We start from the raw sequence: 15,489 nt of genomic DNA, 5'->3' as shown, positions 1-15,489 counted from the left end.
GGACCAGGGAGACAAGAATCCTCCTTCCCTAGAAACCACCCAGAACACTGTGAGCAACTTAAGAATTTCAAAACCCCCCCTTCCAACATCACCCAGGAGACTTGTAAACCACAATACACCTTCCCCACCTTGGAGGCAAGTAGGGAGGTTTGGTGGAAATCTGAGAGAGTGAGCATCCTCAACTAGACCAGTCACATGATTGATATCGAACAAGCTTACCAGCTGAGCAATGAAATCTGTGCGCTTTTTGTTCCTTTTCTATGCAGTCCTAAGAGAGGACAGTCACGATAAAGATCACATCAGCCAGAGAGAATAAATTAACCACAGTGCCCTTGTGGTCCAGGAAGCACTAGTGAATATGTGATCCCAGCTCACCATCCCAACAGGTCCTGTCTGTCCACCCTCCAATCAGTCCATGTTAGGGGAGAATGGGGCATCCTTGCCTTTTCCTCTCACTTAACTAGGACAACGTTTCACGTCCATAAATGGATCCCAACAGTGGGGCACAGAAGGAAGAGCAGACCAGACAGACACACAGAGCGGAGTAACTCATGAGAGCTGTCACTGAGCTGAGCAGGTCCGACTCGACTCTGGCATTGTTCTCTCCACGAGCAATGCCAGGTTCCATTTTCCTTTAACAACACAGGCCCTGTTGTCCAGGGCCTGAGCGGTAGAGCTTGTCCTCAGAAAATGGTGTAGCCTCCTGTAGAGCTGGAGAAAATCATAAAAACACATTGCAGCCACTCTGCTTTCATAGCTTTCATAGCCTCCTGAGACCTCAGTGCTTTCTAGGATGGTTTCTTTGGGGCTGTGGTTCCTCCCCCAGTCCCTTCTGAGGGCATCCCAAGTTTACACCTCTCTCTTTGAATCCTCTACTGTACATCTATCCCTTCCCATCTAGCCCAAGCACATTTCCATTCTCGCAGGAGATCTAGCAGGCTGGGAGAGGGAGGGAGAAGGGCCTGTGTGCTGGAAGGGAGTGAAGGATTCTTTTGTCTTGGCAACATTCTTCTGCTCAACCTCAGGCATCAGACCCTCTGAAGGTCCGGTCAGATGAGAAAGCACTTGTCTCCATCCCCCTCTCTTTCTGTGATCAGACATTGAGATGATTAACAAAAACCAAAACCAAAAACAAAACCAGGGTAACTGAAGCTTCATCAATCTGAAGAAAAAAAACCCAAACCAGAAAAAGAAGTAGAAACGAAACCATAGGATGTATTGTCTGAGGCCGCCCCCAGACACCGGGTCCTGACTCCAATAAATGTGCTTGTTCCAAGTGTCCTGTGCACCGACAGACATGTGCACATGTGGATACAGAGGAGCACTGCTTCCAGCCCAGTGCAGCACAGTGACTGGGACAAAAGGTACCTACAGGGGATGAGACAATGAGGAGGGAATGCAGGCCGACCCAGATCAAGCAAGACAAGAGGGGTAATGTACCTTTTCAGTCGTTATCTATAGGTTCTTTCACGGCTTATTTGAAATCTGCATTTCATTTCCACCCATTTGTGCAACTACTTAGTTAGACCAAAGTCTATGATTATCACCTTCACCTGAAAGATGTTTTTTCTCGCTTTTGTGGTGGCAAAATATCCGTCACAAAATTTACCATGTTAAGCATGTTTAAATGAACATCGATCGTTTCCACCAGGAAGTTCACGCTGTTGTGTAACTTTGATATCGCCAGTATCATCCATCTTCAGAGTTTTCATCACCCGACCTATATTTTTGTACCCTTTAAATAAAAACCCCCAGTACCGCTTCCCCTGGGTCCCTGTAATCACTACGTGGGAGGAGGGGGCGGGCGGGGGGGGGGGGGTGGTGAGGCAAAAGCCAGACGACTTAGAGTCGCAGATCCAAGTTGGCGAGGAACCTAGGCAGCAATTTAAGAAAGGCAACTTGAAAGGTAGAAAGATATCCCAGTGCTGCGCATTTTCTGTGGGTCCCTAACACCTAGAAGGAAGCAATTTTAGCAAGGGTAGCCAAACGCGCGCATGCGTAAACGAAAGGCCTCCTCCTCCTCCTCCTCCCCCCCCCCCCAAAGAAAATCATTCCGAGTTTTTTCAAACTCGAAGGGCGGGGGTGGAGGCAGTACTAACGGGTACAATGTGCAACACTGCCACCTACTGGTTAGAGAAACAGAGTGACACACATGGCGAAGGAAAATCGATCTTTTCCGCTGTTCGACTGTAACGAGCCCTGCAGATCGGAGCCTAGGGAACGAGGAGGAATGCAGCTGAGGGGCAGAGACAGCTGTAGCACGGTCGATGTGGCTAGGCCTAAGCGTCTTTGGCACAATAGCTTTCCGTGGTTCCGCCCCGGAATTAAGGCAACAGAAGCAGGAAGTCCCGCCTCCGGAAATTCCGGAGTCCGGTAAGGGAAAGGCCGCTCTCAGGGGTTCCTTCCATTTGTAGGGTTTGAGCAGGCTTGTGGTGGCTGAGTGAGGTGTCCAGCAGTCTGTGTGTTGAGTACTGAGGACTCCTTCCATACTGGTCCAAAGCCCCGAACACCTGTTATGCGGGTGCTATTCGTCGATTCCCGGGAGCTCCGACTGTCCCTTGGGCGACCGAGTCCGGATTCCCTGGTCATTGTTCTGTCCACTCCGGCCTGCGTACACGTTCTTCCCGTGGCACAGTTGCTGTAGTCCTGTCAGCCTCCAGGAGACAAACCGGCCACCCCGGTCATCTCCGTCTTTAGTGTAGTTCTTCCCAACCCGGGCATCCCGCTGTCCTCGGACCTCCCCTGTGCCCTGGACTTCTGGAGACCCTGCTCCCCTTGCTGGTGTGACTATCTAGCATTCTCCTCTCTCATCACCACAAACAGGATGCCCTGTTCTCCAGCTCCCTCCCTGGAATGCCTGTACATCCACAGCTGTCAGCCCTTTTGAGAGCCGCCAGTTTGAGGGCCACAGGGTTACTTCAGTGTAGATTGTCCTCCCCTCATCCCCACGTAATGAGAAAAATTTTGTTTTTGAAAGATTAAAGTATTGAGCCAATCTCAAGTGCTTTTAAAAAAATGTTTATTTATTTTGGGGAGACACAGATAGAGCGCCAGCAGGGGAGGAGCAGAGAGAGGGAGAAAAGGATTCCGAAGCAGTCTCCAGGCTCTGAGCCGTCAGCACAGAGCCCTAAAGCCCCATGCAGGACTCAAACACACAAACCTGAGATCATGACCTCAGCCAAAGTCAGAAGCTTAACTAACTGAGCCACCTGGGCGCCCCAAGTGCTGCTCTTTTAATTGATTATGTGGTAAATAGGAGACTGGAAAAAAGGTTGCCAAACCTCCAAGATACTCCAGGACTGGTCACCTAGGAAGACACACCCAGATTTGCCCCAGAACTCCTGGAAGACATCACAAGCTTTAGGTAAGTTCATCTCTGCTGCCCGAGTATCCTTAATAGTTACCAGGCGCTGGTGGGAGCAGAAGACTTAGGACTGAAGCTTTCTGGGTACTGACGTTACAATTGCTGACAAGCATCTCCTAGGACCCTTTTAACACATAGTGTCTGTCTTCGAACTCTGAGTTTATTTTTATGGATCGTCCCTGCTGACGATGGCACAAGGGTTCATGATTGGTAATCTTCTCTTTTATGTTTCTTTCTCAGCTAGCCAATCTCTTTTTGCTTAATAAAAAAAAAAAAGCAAATCCTAAAGCTTTCCCTTTGGGATCTGGATATACTATATAGGAGTCTTGTCAGCATGAAGGTCAAGCAAAGATGAATGTTGTCTCCCAGTACTGGAGGAGTACGTGACACAAAGAGGTGGCAGATGGAGGTAAGGCTCTCAGGTCAGACTCCCCTGAATGGGAGGGGACAAGTGAGATGTATCAGACAAGTGGAGGAAAGGATTTTGCACCTATTTGCGTTTGGGACTCAGAGGAGTTCACTTTGCAGGCTGACCCAGCAGTCTCTTTGGGCAGAGGGATGGCTGAAGTTTAGGAACTTAGCTTACTGGAGCTGATCTTGGCTCTTGCTGTGCTGTGACACCCCAGAGGCTGCATCCCCGGATAAGGAAATGTGGAAAGTGAGTGACTCCCCATCAGGGGCTAATGATGGGGAGCATCAGCAGCATGCAGCAGACTAGGTGACCCTGCAGCTGAGGCTGTGGAGCAACAGCCCTTCCCGCAGAAGTGATGGACGTTGAGACCAAGAATCCAAGAGGTCTCCACATGCCAACACAGGTGAGCTGAGGCTGGGTCAGCCAGGAAGCAGCAGGTACTGGCCAAGAGGAGAGAGAGGAAAAAGCTGGTTTCACCAGCCACATGCAAGGTGGTGCAGGTCACTTCACCAGGTGGACCAGGGACACAAGAGTCCTCCTTCCCTCAGAAACCACCCAGGAGACTGTGAGCAACATAAGGATTTCATACACCCCATTCCAGCACCACCCGGGGAGACTTGTAAAGCACACATACACCTTCCCCACTTGGAGGCAAGAAGGAAGGTGTGGTGGAAATCTGAGCGACTGAGCACTTCCTCAGCTAGACCAGTCACATGATTGATATCAACGATGCTTGGCAGATCATCAATGAATTCAGTGGGGTTTTTGCTCCTTTTCTGTGTAGTCCTGAGAGTGAATAATCATGAAGATCACATCAGCCAGAGAGAATCAATTACCCACCGTGCCCTTGTGGTCTGAGGAGCACCGGTGAATCTGTGATCCCAGCTCACCATCCCCACAGGCCCCTGCTCTGTCCACCCTCCAATCAGTCCATGTTAGAGGAGGATGGGGCATCCTTGCCTTGTCCTCTCCTTTAACTAGGACAACGTTTCATGTCCCATAAATGGACCCCCAAAGCAGAGCACAGAAGGAAGAGCAGACCAGACAGACACAGCGGAGTAACTCATGAGAGCTGTCACTGAGGTGAGCAGGTCCTTCTCAAGTCTGTCATGCCCTCCACGAGTGATGCCAGGCTCCATTCTCCTTTAACAACACAGGCCCCTTTTTCCAGGGCCTGAGCCATGCATAAAATGCTGTAGCATCCTTTAGGGCTGGAGAAAATCACAAACACATTAGAGCTACTCTGCTTTCATTGCCTCCGTAGCCTTCTGCGACCTCATTGTTGTGCAGGATGGTTTTTTGGGGGGCTGTGGTTCCTCCCCCAGTTCCTTCTGAAGGCATCTCAGGATTATACCTCTCTCCTTCCATCCTCTACGATACACCTATCCCTTCAGTCCTAGCCAAAGCACATTCCCATTCTGAAGTGAGATCTATCAGGCAGTGAGAGGGAGGGAGAAAGGGCTGTGTGCTGGAAGGGGGTGAGCCATTCTGTTGTCATGGCAACATTCTTCTGCAGCTCCTCACTGGGTCACTCAGTCTCAGGCGTCAGCTTGCCTGAAGGTCCAGGATAGATGGGAAAGCACTTGTCTCCCTCTCCTTGTCTTTTTGTGATGAGACGTTGAGATGATGTAAAAAGAGAAAAATGGTTACCAGGGTACCTGAAGCTTCACCCATCTGACTCAAGAGGAAAAAAACCCAAGCCACAAAAGGGAGTAGAAACTAAACCACAGGATGTATTATGGGAGGCCACCCATAGAGAAAGGGTCCTGACTGTCAATAAATGTGCTTGTTACACACGCACACGTAGATACAGAGGAGCACTGCTTCCAGCCCAGAGCAGCACACTGACTGAGGCAATAGGTACCAAGGGGGAGACCTGATGAGACAATGAGGAGGGAATGCAGGCCGACCCAGATCAAGCAAGGCAAGAGGGGCAATGTACCTTTTCAGTAGTTATCTACCGGTTCTTTCACGGCTTATTTGAAATCTGCATTTCATTTCCACCTATTTGTGTAACTACTTATTTAGGACAAACTCTATCCTATGTCACCTGTGTTTTCTCCCTTTTTTGGTACTAAAACCGATCACATAAAATGTACCATGTTAAGCATGTTTAAATGAACATCGATTGGTTCCATCAGGAAGTTCACACTGTTGTGCAACTATCGCCAGTATCATCCATTTCCAAAATTTTCATCATCCGACCTGTATCTTTGTACTCTTTAATTAAGAACCCCCCAGTACCGCTTCCCCTCCGCGCCTGGTAATCACTACGTGTGGGGAAAAGCCAAAAAGCAGACGACTTAGAGACGCAGACATCCAAGTTGGTGAAGAACCTAGGCAGCAGTTTAAGAAAGGCAGGTTGAAAGGTAGAAAGATTTTATCCCAGGGCTGCGTGTTTTATTGGGTCCCTAACACGTAGAAAAAACCTATTTCCAGCCAGGGCAGCCAAAAGCGCGCATGCGTAAAAAGAAGGTCCTGTTGTTGTTGTTGTTGTTGTTGTTGTTGTTGTTGTTGTTGTTTTAAAAGAAAGCAGCTCTGAGTTTTTTCAAACTCGGAAGGCGGAAGGCGGGGGAAGAGGTGGTCCGAGCTGGTACAGTGCGCAACACTGCCACCTACTGGCCAGAGAAACGGAACGACACACATCACAAAGGAAAATCCATCGTTTCCTCTGTTCGCCTGTAAAGAGCCCTGCAGATCATAGCTGAGGTGGCAAAGAGGAATGCTGCTGAGGGGGAGCGAAGGCTGTGGTACAATCGAACTGGCCCGGCCGAACGGTCTTTGGCACAATAGCCTTCTATGGTCCTGCCCCGGAACTAAGCCAACAGAAGCAGGAAGGCCCGCGTCCGGAAGTTCCGGCGCCCGGTAGAGGAAAAGTCAGGGCTTCGGGATGCGTTCCAGTTGTGAGGTTCTGAGCCTGGTTCCGGCGACTGAGTGAGGTCCTTGCCAGTCTGTGTGCCCAGTTCTGAAGACGGTTTCCATACTCGTCCAAGGCCCCAAACCCCTGTTATCCGGCTGCTATTCCTCGATCCCCGGACTCTCAGACCGTCCTTTGGGCGACGCGTGTCCGAATCCCCTGGTCATTGTTCTGCCCACTCTAGCCTGTGAACGCTGGTCCCAAGGCACAGTTGCTATCCTCCTCTCAGCCCTCCCTCCCCTGCTGCCTCCAGGTCTATCAAGGCCCTAGAAGACAAACCGGCCACCCCCGGTCCTCTCCGTCCTCAGGGTTGTTCTCCCCAACACGAATATCCAGCTGCCCATGGACCTGCCTTGGACCCCGGACATCAGGAACCCCGCTCCCCTCCCTGGAGTCGCTGTCTAGCATTCCTCTCTCTCATCACCCCCAAAAAGCCTGTTCTCCAGCCCCCTCCCTCTACTGCGTCTACAGCCTAGGCATTAAGCCCTTTAGGGAGCCCCCGGTTCTGTGGCCACTTAGGTCATGTCACATCCTACTAGGCCAGCTTAAGGGGCTATAAATTGTCCCGCGCAAAACAGGTCTTTGCTCCTTCCTCTCTCCTCTCCTGGTACACCCTAATAAAGACGAAATCCTGCAACCTCCTGACCTGTATCTTTTCTCTATCTGCAGTAACCTTCTAGTGCTCCATGACCCACGCTTCTCAAGAAGTTCAATGGCAATACATTAAGAAGAAGAAGAAGAAGAAGAAGAAGAAGAAGAAGAAGAAGAAGAAAAGAAAAAAGAGCAGTTATCAGACAGGAACTCTCACCGCTTCACAGCAACACCTGATCTGCACCTGTATCTCTGCTATCCCTGTGGAATAAGGGACCTTATCCTACCTGAGGCCAGGCCCTTCACCTGGATCCCATGCCCATCTTCTGGAGGAGGAGTAGGACTTTGCAATGATTCCAGTTATCACCTATCCATTTATTTATTTCTCCATCATTCTGTTATCTATGATAACAAGAAGCAGTAAAACGTAAAGCCATCCCTTATCCCATATCTTTCTGAGACACTGCCACATTTCGCTTGCTGTAAACAGCAAGTCTTCCCTTGTTCTGTAACCATTTTTTTTTTTTTTTTGCTAACTTCTCCAGTCCAGCTTCTATCAACCTGCCCCCCCCCCCCAGATGAAAACTGCTATCAAGGGCACCAGTGAATCCCTTTGATGATGTCCTCTCCTCAACCTACTGTACCTCTCAGATAGCTCTGGTACACTTAACAATTGCCTGGTTCTTGAAAGTGTCCCTCCCTCCCTTTCTTCTAATTTGTATTTTGGTCTATTTGAAAATTTACTCTTTGGGTGATGTTCTCCCAAACCCAGTGGCCACTGTGCTCCTTGTCAGTGTTTATTGCTCACTCCCTATTCCACAGGGCTTTTAACAGGGCCCTTCCCATCTACACTCTCTCTGTGGGTTGTTTCATCCTTGGTGCCAGCACAGAGCATGGACACAATGGGACCTCCCACGTTCGTACCTCATGCATCAACCTGTCCCCTGAGATCCACATTTGTCTGTGTCTTTGCTGGATGACCAGAAGGGAGCAGACACTTAACATGTCCCAAGCATGCCTCTTCATGTGACATGTTCCTTTGGTCTCCACTGCAACCCAGCACCACGTCCTCTGGATTCGATCTTCTGAAAACATCCTGTATCCATCCCGTTCTGTGCTCATCTACTGCTACTGTTTTCGTATCCAAATAATCTGCTCATCTCTTGTCTTCACGGCAGTAACTCTGGCCTACTCCTGTTCCTTGCACACGCTTCTTCCCTCCTTAGGACATTGGTGATCACAGTTGTCTCTGCCTGGGAGAGTCTCTCCCTGGATCCTTACATGGTGGGTTCCTTCTAACCTTCTGGTTTCTGCTCCATTATTGCCTCCTCAGAGAGGCTCTCCCTGACCCCCTTGTGTAAAGTAGGTTGTTCCTGGCCTAGGACCTGGGTTATTTTCTTCCTAACACTTAGCCCACTAATTTGCTTATTCCTTGGTTGGTTGGTTGGTTGGTTGGTATTCTCTCACTCCCCAGATAAGTGCTACGTGACCGGCTTGTACAAGAGCACCACACACCTATTAAGAGAGGCTCTCATTAATGTTATGGAATGCCGAATAAAAGGTCACCTGACACCTGTTGTTGCTTTGTTGTGGGTTACTGAAAGGGTATCACTGGAGTGGGGGAGGGTTCCTGGATAATCTCCCTTTAAACCCACAGGAACACGTGTGTGCCCCCATGGTAGCTCCTGCAGGTTTTGAGGTGTTTGTACTAATGACACACAAAAAAACCTTTCTTCTCAGTCGTTAAATTACTTCACTTGCTGCTTAAAATGAGATGCCCATGATGAATGAGAGAAAGAAAGAGAAGAGGTCGGCCCATCATAAGGACACCTAGGGTGGGCAGCAGTGCTCTCAAGACTTCATCTAGTGAACTCTCAGGCTGCATAGCAGCAGGCGTGTTCCTTAGTGTCCCTGTGACTTGGTTTCTCCATCTGCACTTAGGACAGTCAGGGCATGTGCCCGTAAGGTGAATGAAACTATTTTCAGAACAGAGCTGGCACCAGGAGTTCTCAAGATGTTTCATAAATCATTGCTTCGCATTGTGAGTGACTGCCTGTGGGAGAATCAGGAGCCTGAGAAGAGCAGCCAGAGTGTTCCCACGTGTATTGTCTGTATGGGACCCACACCCATGGAACTAGCTAGGGAGAAACTGTCCTGGTTAGGACCCAGCCAGGAACCTGTATTGTAACTCCAGCAGGAAGGCCACTAAAGGCATTGTGCCCAGAATGGGAAGTTCTCAAGCAAACACTTTCATTTTGGGGATGTTACCTTTAGGGCAGTTGTTCTTTAATTCTGTTTTCCAGTCATGTAGACTGTGCTTCCCCCGGTAATGAGAAAAGTAGTTACTTTGAACGATTAAACTATGGAGCCAGTCTCCGTGCTGCTGTTTTAATTCATTATGTGGTAAATAGGAGACTGGAAAAAAGGTTGCCAAACCTCCAAATACTCCTGGACTAGTCACCTAGGAAGACACACCCAGATTTGCCCCAGAACTCCTGGAAGACATCACAAGCTTTGGGTAAGTTCATCTCTGCTGCCGAGTATCCAGGTGCTGGTGGGAGCAGAGGACTTAGGATTGAAGCTCTCTGGGTACTGATGTTACAATTGCTGACAAGCATCTCCTAGGACCCTTTTAAAACATGGTGTCTGTCTTTGAACTCTGAGTTTACTTTTATAGATCGTCCCTACTGACAATGGCACAAGGGTTCATGACTGACTGGTAATCCTCTCTCTTTTATGTTTCTTTCTCACTAGCCAATCTCTTTTTGCTTAATAATAATAATAATAATAATAATAATAAAAAGCAAATCCTAAAGCTTTCCCTTTGGGATCTGGATATACTATGGGAGTCTTGTCAGCATGAAGGTCAAGCAAAGATGAATGTTGTCTCCCAGTACTGGAGGAGTACGTGACACAAAGAGGTGGCAGATGGAGGTAAGGCTCTCAGGTCAGACTCCCCTGAATGGGAGGGGACAAGCGAGATGTATCAGACAAGTGGAGGAAAGGATTTTGCACCTATTTGCATTTGGGACTCAGAGGAGTTCACTTCGCAGGCTGACCCAGCAGTCTCTTTGGGCAGAGGGATGGCTGAAGTTTAGGAACTTAGCTTACTGGAGCTGATCTTGGCTCTTGCTGTGCTGTGACACCCCAGAGGCTGCATCCCCGGATAAGGAAATGTGGAAAGTGAGTGACTCCCCATCAGGGGCTAATGATGGGGAGCATCAGCAGCATGCAGCAGACTAGGTGACCCTGCAGCTGAGGCTGTGGAGCAACAGCCCTTCCCGCAGAAGTGATGGACGTTGAGACCAAGAATCCAAGAGGTCTCCACATGCCAACACAGGTGAGCTGAGGCTGGGTCAGCCAGGAAGCAGCAGGTACTGGCCAAGAGGAGAGAGAGGAAAAAGCTGGTTTCACCAGCCACATGCAAGGTGGTGCAGGTCACTTCACCAGGTGGACCAGGGACACAAGAGTCCTCCTTCCCTCAGAAACCACCCAGGAGACTGTGAGCAACATAAGGATTTCATACACCCCATTCCAGCACCACCCGGGGAGACTTGTAAAGCACACATACACCTTCCCCACTTGGAGGCAAGAAGGAAGGTGTGGTGGAAATCTGAGCGACTGAGCACTTCCTCAGCTAGACCAGTCACATGATTGATATCAACGATGCTTGGCAGATCATCAATGAATTCAGTGGGGTTTTTGCTCCTTTTCTGTGTAGTCCTGAGAGTGAATAATCATGAAGATCACATCAGCCAGAGAGAATCAATTACCCACCGTGCCCTTGTGGTCTGAGGAGCACCGGTGAATCTGTGATCCCAGCTCACCATCCCCACAGGCCCCTGCTCTGTCCACCCTCCAATCAGTCCATGTTAGAGGAGGATGGGGCATCCTTGCCTTGTCCTCTCCTTTAACTAGGACAACGTTTCATGTCCCATAAATGGACCCCCAAAGCAGAGCACAGAAGGAAGAGCAGACCAGACAGACACAGCGGAGTAACTCATGAGAGCTGTCACTGAGGTGAGCAGGTCCTTCTCAAGTCTGTCATGCCCTCCACGAGTGATGCCAGGCTCCATTCTCCTTTAACAACACAGGCCCCTTTTTCCAGGGCCTGAGCCATGCATAAAATGCTGTAGCATCCTTTAGGGCTGGAGAAAATCACAAACACATTAGAGCTACTCTGCTTTCATTGCCTCCGTAGCCTTCTGCGACCTCATTGTTGTGCAGGATGGTTTTTTGGGGGGCTGTGGTTCCTCCCCCAGTTCCTTCTGAAGGCATCTCAGGATTATACCTCTCTCCTTCCATCCTCTACGATACACCTATCCCTTCAGTCCTAGCCAAAGCACATTCCCATTCTGAAGTGAGATCTATCAGGCAGTGAGAGGGAGGGAGAAAGGGCTGTGTGCTGGAAGGGGGTGAGCCATTCTGTTGTCATGGCAACATTCTTCTGCAGCTCCTCACTGGGTCACTCAGTCTCAGGCGTCAGCTTGCCTGAAGGTCCAGGATAGATGGGAAAGCACTTGTCTCCCTCTCCTTGTCTTTTTGTGATGAGACGTTGAGATGATGTAAAAAGAGAAAAATGGTTACCAGGGTACCTGAAGCTTCACCCATCTGACTCAAGAGGAAAAAAACCCAAGCCACAAAAGGGAGTAGAAACTAAACCACAGGATGTATTATGGGAGGCCACCCATAGAGAAAGGGTCCTGACTGTCAATAAATGTGCTTGTTACACACGCACACGTAGATACAGAGGAGCACTGCTTCCAGCCCAGAGCAGCACACTGACTGAGGCAATAGGTACCAAGGGGGAGACCTGATGAGACAATGAGGAGGGAATGCAGGCCGACCCAGATCAAGCAAGGCAAGAGGGGCAATGTACCTTTTCAGTAGTTATCTACCGGTTCTTTCACGGCTTATTTGAAATCTGCATTTCATTTCCACCTATTTGTGTAACTACTTATTTAGGACAAACTCTATCCTATGTCACCTGTGTTTTCTCCCTTTTTTGGTACTAAAACCGGTCACATAAAATGTACCATGTTAAGCATGTTTAAATGAACATCGATTGGTTCCATCAGGAAGTTCACACTGTTGTGCAACTATCGCCAGTATCATCCATTTCCAAAATTTTCATCATCCGACCTGTATCTTTGTACTCTTTAATTAAGAACCCCCCAGTACCGCTTCCCCTCCGCGCCTGGTAATCACTACGTGTGGGGAAAAGCCAAAAAGCAGACGACTTAGAGACGCAGACATCCAAGTTGGTGAAGAACCTAGGCAGCAGTTTAAGAAAGGCAGGTTGAAAGGTAGAAAGATTTTATCCCAGGGCTGCGTGTTTTATTGGGTCCCTAACACGTAGAAAAAACCTATTTCCAGCCAGGGCAGCCAAAAGCGCGCATGCGTAAAAAGAAGGTCCTGTTGTTGTTGTTGTTGTTGTTGTTGTTGTTGTTGTTTTAAAAGAAAGCAGCTCTGAGTTTTTTCAAACTCGGAAGGCGGAAGGCGGGGGAAGAGGTGGTCCGAGCTGGTACAGTGCGCAACACTGCCACCTACTGGCCAGAGAAACGGAACGACACACATCACAAAGGAAAATCCATCGTTTCCTCTGTTCGCCTGTAAAGAGCCCTGCAGATCATAGCTGAGGTGGCAAAGAGGAATGCTGCTGAGGGGGAGCGAAGGCTGTGGTACAATCGAACTGGCCCGGCCGAACGGTCTTTGGCACAATAGCCTTCTATGGTCCTGCCCCGGAACTAAGCCAACAGAAGCAGGAAGGCCCGCGTCCGGAAGTTCCGGCGCCCGGTAGAGGAAAAGTCAGGGCTTCGGGATGCGTTCCAGTTGTGAGGTTCTGAGCCTGGTTCCGGCGACTGAGTGAGGTCCTTGCCAGTCTGTGTGCCCAGTTCTGAAGACGGTTTCCATACTCGTCCAAGGCCCCAAACCCCTGTTATCCGGCTGCTATTCCTCGATCCCCGGACTCTCAGACCGTCCTTTGGGCGACGCGTGTCCGAATCCCCTGGTCATTGTTCTGCCCACTCTAGCCTGTGAACGCTGGTCCCAAGGCACAGTTGCTATCCTCCTCTCAGCCCTCCCTCCCCTGCTGCCTCCAGGTCTATCAAGGCCCTAGAAGACAAACCGGCCACCCCCGGTCCTCTCCGTCCTCAGGGTTGTTCTCCCCAACACGAATATCCAGCTGCCCATGGACCTGCCTTGGACCCCGGACATCAGGAACCCCGCTCCCCTCCCTGGAGTCGCTGTCTAGCATTCCTCTCTCTCATCACCCCCAAAAAGCCTGTTCTCCAGCCCCCTCCCTCTACTGCGTCTACAGCCTAGGCATTAAGCCCTTTAGGGAGCCCCCGGTTCTGTGGCCACTTAGGTCATGTCACATCCTACTAGGCCAGCTTAAGGGGCTATAAATTGTCCCGCGCAAAACAGGTCTTTGCTCCTTCCTCTCTCCTCTCCTGGTACACCCTAATAAAGACGAAATCCTGCAACCTCCTGACCTGTATCTTTTCTCTATCTGCAGTAACCTTCTAGTGCTCCATGACCCACGCTTCTCAAGAAGTTCAATGGCAATACATTAAGAAGAAGAAGAAGAAGAAGAAGAAGAAGAAGAAGAAGAAGAAGAAGAAAAGAAAAAAGAGCAGTTATCAGACAGGAACTCTCACCGCTTCACAGCAACACCTGATCTGCACCTGTATCTCTGCTATCCCTGTGGAATAAGGGACCTTATCCTACCTGAGGCCAGGCCCTTCACCTGGATCCCATGCCCATCTTCTGGAGGAGGAGTAGGACTTTGCAATGATTCCAATTATCACCTATCCATTTATTTATTTCTCCATCATTCTGTTATCTATGATAACAAGAAGCAGTAAAACGTAAAGCCATCCCTTATCCCATATCTTTCTGAGACACTGCCACATTTCGCTTGCTGTAAACAGCAAGTCTTCCCTTGTTCTGTAACCATTTTTTTTTTTTTTTTTTGCTAACTTCTCCAGTCCAGCTTCTATCAACCTGCCCCCCCCCCCAGATGAAAACTGCTATCAAGGGCACCAGTGAATCCCTTTGATGATGTCCTCTCCTCAACCTACTGTACCTCTCAGATAGCTCTGGTACACTTAACAATTGCCTGGTTCTTGAAAGTGTCCCTCCCTCCCTTTCTTCTAATTTGTATTTTGGTCTATTTGAAAATTTACTCTTTGGGTGATGTTCTCCCAAACCCAGTGGCCACTGTGCTCCTTGTCAGTGTTTATTGCTCACTCCCTATTCCACAGGGCTTTTAACAGGGCCCTTCCCATCTACACTCTCTCTGTGGGTTGTTTCATCCTTGGTGCCAGCACAGAGCATGGACACAATGGGACCTCCCACGTTCGTACCTCATGCATCAACCTGTCCCCTGAGATCCACATTTGTCTGTGTCTTTGCTGGATGACCAGAAGGGAGCAGACACTTAACATGTCCCAAGCATGCCTCTTCATGTGACATGTTCCTTTGGTCTCCACTGCAACCCAGCACCACGTCCTCTGGATTCGATCTTCTGAAAACATCCTGTATCCATCCCGTTCTGTGCTCATCTACTGCTACTGTTTTCGTATCCAAATAATCTGCTCATCTCTTGTCTTCACGGCAGTAACTCTGGCCTACTCCTGTTCCTTGCACACGCTTCTTCCCTCCTTAGGACATTGGTGATCACAGTTGTCTCTGCCTGGGAGAGTCTCTCCCTGGATCCTTACATGGTGGGTTCCTTCTAACCTTCTGGTTTCTGCTCCATTATTGCCTCCTCAGAGAGGCTCTCCCTGACCCCCTTGTGTAAAGTAGGTTGTTCCTGGCCTAGGACCTGGGTTATTTTCTTCCTAACACTTAGCCCACTAATTTGCTTATTCCTTGGTTGGTTGGTTGGTTGGTTGGTATTCTCTCACTCCCCAGATAAGTGCTACGTGACCGGCTTGTACAAGAGCACCACACACCTATTAAGAGAGGCTCTCATTAATGTTATGGAATGCCGAATAAAAGGTCACCTGACACCTGTTGTTGCTTTGTTGTGGGTTACTGAAAGGGTATCACTGGAGTGGGGGAGGGTTCCTGGATAATCTCCCTTTAAACCCACAGGAACACGTGTGTGCCCCCATGGTAGCTCCTGCAGGTTTTGAGGTGTTTGTACTAATGACACACAAAAAAACCTTTCTTCTCAGTCGTTAAATTACTTCACTTGCT

The 15,489-nt window shown here is 49.3% G+C and overlaps 2 long non-coding RNA genes across 3 annotated transcripts; both read left to right on the top strand.

The window, feature by feature from the left end:
• Positions 1-2,059: 2,059 nt before the first annotated feature.
• Positions 2,060-7,450, top strand: LOC145713875 (uncharacterized). The gene is made up of 2 exons (XR_014136694.1): positions 2,060-3,364; positions 7,363-7,450. It is a non-coding gene; the product is annotated as an uncharacterized LOC145713875 (long non-coding RNA).
• A 3,037-nt stretch (positions 7,451-10,487) lies between these two features.
• Positions 10,488-13,889, top strand: LOC145713874 (uncharacterized). 2 transcript variants are annotated; one of them, XR_014136693.1, is made up of 2 exons: positions 10,488-11,304; positions 12,453-13,889. It is a non-coding gene; the product is annotated as an uncharacterized LOC145713874 (long non-coding RNA). The 2 variants fall into 2 exon arrangements; XR_014136692.1 differs by having other exon boundaries at positions 10,488-12,081.
• Positions 13,890-15,489: the final 1,600 nt, after the last annotated feature.

Source organism: Panthera onca, chromosome X (assembly GCF_046562875.1).
Source record: "Panthera onca isolate mPanOnc1 chromosome X, mPanOnc1 haplotype 2, whole genome shotgun sequence".
Lineage (NCBI taxonomy): Eukaryota > Metazoa > Chordata > Mammalia > Carnivora > Felidae > Panthera > Panthera onca.
Note: the sequence above shows the minus strand (reverse complement) of the source record. Positions and strands in the feature narration are given on the sequence as shown.